Source organism: Numida meleagris, chromosome Z (assembly GCF_002078875.1).
Source record: "Numida meleagris isolate 19003 breed g44 Domestic line chromosome Z, NumMel1.0, whole genome shotgun sequence".
Lineage (NCBI taxonomy): Eukaryota > Metazoa > Chordata > Aves > Galliformes > Numididae > Numida > Numida meleagris.
In genome coordinates, this window is record NC_034438.1 from 8,156,566 (window position 1) to 8,160,200 (window position 3,635).

A 3,635-nucleotide genomic window follows, 5' to 3' on the forward strand; every position below is an offset into this window, starting at 1 on the left:
GGGAGGGAGGTATTTAATTAAAGCATTGTCTTTCACCCTCCTTCAGGCTCTGCAGAGTCTTTTCATCCCAGTGAGGCTCAGACTTTTCTGGGGAAGTGATGGGGCCACCTCCCTGCAGTTATCCCTTTGCTGGGGCTGGGACACCAGGGAGGGAATGGGGAAATCCCAAACCTGTCCTAGGGCAGTTTCCAGGCAGGAGACAGATCCCAATGGACTCTGTTTGATCCCAGCAGATTTTCCCTCTGAGACAATCCTGCCTCGTGGCCCTGTCTCTCTTTAACATAATGTCCCTGAAAAATTACCTATGATTTGCGCTCAATGCATTGCAACGTCTTCCCCTGGAGGGTTCCCAGGCTCTTTACACGCTCTAATTAATAATAATCTTCTTTACCATCGCAGTAATTTATTTATTCAGCATCACGGGGCAGGCCTGCTTTCTCACAGATGAAAATACCCCCACATCCTTTCAGAAGCGCTGGTGGAAGATGGAAGACTTGGTTTGAAATCGAGATCATGGCCAAGAGCCTGAGCAAGGAGACCAGCTGGTGCTGAGGCTGCAGCCAGGTTTTTTCCTGCTGCTGGGCTGTGTGGGCTGAGCAGAGCTACTCCCAATCCCCTTTGAAACCTGCTGCTTTGCTACTGTGCCACAACCCCTAAAGGGTGTCTTGGATCTTATGTTGGGCTTTGGGGGCTGTGGGAGTCTCTCTCCTAGAGGTTCAGATGGTGATGCTCAGACACATCCCAATCTTGTGAATAGATGGACATATGGATAGACGGATGGATGGAAGGATGAATAGATGAAAGGATGGATGAACTGATGGATGGATGAATTGTTGGGATGGGTAAATGGATGGATGGACAGATGTACAATGCCCCAGAGCTTTTAACGCTGCTGTGCCACCAGCCCCTTAGGGATGCCTTGGGTCCTGTGTTGGAGCATCAGGACTGTGGGAGACTCTCCAAGAGTTTTTGTTGGTGATGCTTGGACACATCCCAACCTCATGGACAGATGGATGGATAGATGAATAGATGGACAAATGGATAGAAGGATAGATGGATAGATGAATGGACAGATGCACAGATTGATGGATGGATGGACAGACAGACAGATGGTGCCCCAGTGCTTTTATCCCTGCTGTGCCCCTGGCAGAGCTCCTGCTGTCTGGCTGCTGGCTGAGCACAGCTGTGAAGCCTCAGCTCAGCCCTTCCTGGCTGCTCGCAAGCAGAGAGGTGGGAGAGGAGCAGCCGATAAGCTGAGAGGTGCAGGATGCCTGGGAAGATTTATTGTGTTGTGTTTTCAATTCGCACATCGACACAAGACAAACAGATGAGGTTTCAGTACAGCAGGCTCAATTAATCAGGGCTTTGACAGCTGTAAAGCTGGACATCATTAATCCCTTTTTGCAGACAGGATGGAGGGGTAATAATTACATTTCCCCCCAAAAAGGAAGGACTGTCCTGCTGTTGCTCCTTCTCTCCCTACAAGAATATTTCCTGACTGCAGTCCCCAATACTGCTATGCTGACTGTCAAAATAATTCTACTCACACATTACTTGCCAAATGGGAAACAAAATGCATGACCCTCAAATTCCAAGAATATTCTTGAGGCTGCAAGGTTTGTTGGACATCCACAGCCAGGCACTTGGGAGGCAAGAGCTGATCTCAGAAAGCATTTCCCCATGTGTCTGCAGCCACAACAAGTGGGTGCCACATTGCCCAGGGTGCACTGTGGAGGTGTGCAGGCGATGGGGAAGCTGTGAGTTTGGGATGCAGGGCAGAGGATGATGGGGCAGACACGGGGCTGTCTGTGGGCACGGAGGCTGGACATGGATGTCCTCACTGCCAGCATGAACTCCATTTTCTCTGTCCAGAGAAAGCAGCACAGCTGACACAGTGCCAATCCACCATGCCTTCAGACAATGTCATCTTCCAAGCAGGAGACATTTAAACAGTGAAATGCCAAAGGAGCAGTGTGGTATTTAAAGGCAAAGATGCAATTACCCAAGTTCTCAGGAGAGCAGGTACACAAATGAGGGAGGTTCGGAAGAGGTTGTTTATCCTGCTCCCAATTCCATGTGCTGGGGAGCAAGGGGCTCTGCAAACACGGGGCTGAGCAGAGCGTCTCCAGAGGGGACGGGTTTGTTTGACAGTTTTCCATTAGAGCCTCTGAAAAACCTGACATTGCCTGCAGCCACGGGGATGATGACAAGCTGTGCTTTCCATAGCATTACACCTGGCTGAAACCTCGTTGCAATCATTAGTGGTGCAAGGGATTGGTTTGCATCTGCACCCAGAAGGTGGGAGGGGAAAAAACTGGGCAGAAGGCATTTGTAGTAGTGTGAGTTCTGGGCTGGAGCTCAGAGCTGGCCTCAGATGCTGCTTCCCTAAGTCTCTTCCCACCAAATTTTGCATCCTCACCCTCCTGGCAGCAGGATACAATGGCCAGTGGGGTGTGCTCTGGATGGACATGGAGGGGTCTTTGTCTGGGGGCTGGGGATGCTCTGTGCTGAGATAGCAAGAGATGGGGGAATGATACTGGCATGATGCCGGCATTACAGCTACAGTCCACACGCAGCTCTGGACACAACATGACATTCTTTTGCCTTTCTTATAAGGTTGGTAAAGTCCTGCAGTGCTTGGGGGATGCAGGCTCTCCCTGCTTGCTTCTTCCCACATTTTGGCGTTGGATGCATTAGAAAGCTTCCTCTCAACATCCAGCCCAAACCTTTGTTCTTCTGCATCTGTCAAGAGCCTTTGGTGCTGGATAACACTAAATAATGCTAATTTTATTCCAGCTGCCTCGCCTGTGCTTAAAAACACTCTTGCAGAGGAAGAAAAATCAACATCAGTTGGAAGTGCCATCTTTGAGGGAGAAATGTCAGAGGCGCAGTGAAGGGGATGAGACCGAAAGCTGAGGGAGATAGAGACAGAGGATGCAATATGGCACTTCCAGGGGTTCCCTTTGCACTGCAGATTCTTGCACACTGCAGAGCATTGATCCTGGTGGCCCCCTGGCTTCACTGTCAGTTTGAGACCCCAAACCAAAAAAAACCCAAACCTAAACCCAGGAACCTGTTGCCACCTATGGAGGGATGGGCACATTTGCAGCATTGCAGGAGGACGACTGCCTGTGTGGGGAGTTCCCCCCTCAGCCCTGGGTCAGCCTGGGGTGTTATTTTATGTGACCGTAATCTTTTATTGAGAGCTGGGCTAAGTGGAGAGGAAGGTGAAAGCGTTCCCCCCTCCCGCTGGAGGTTATCACAGCGATCGTTTCCTGCCCTCTTGGGTGGGATATGCCTGGAGTTTGTCAACTCAAATTAAGTCTCAGTTGGGTGCTCTGTGGGAGGCCAGGGCAGTGGGGTGAGCAGCTGCAGGTGGGGGCAGGCACCGGTGGGGGAAAGGGGCAGGGACAGGGAGGGGTGCACCGGGCAGGGGCTGTGTCTGGGCCTGGGGAGGGACGGAGAGGGAAGAGAGGGAAGAGGAGAAGAGAGGGAGTGAGAAAAAATAGAATAAAGGAAAATAAAAGGTAAGAAAGCAAGAGAGCAAAAGAAAGCAAGAAAGAAGGGAAGAAGAAATGCAAGAAAAGAGAAAAAAGAGAAAGAGAAAAGGGAAGAGAGAAAAAGAGAAAAGGGAA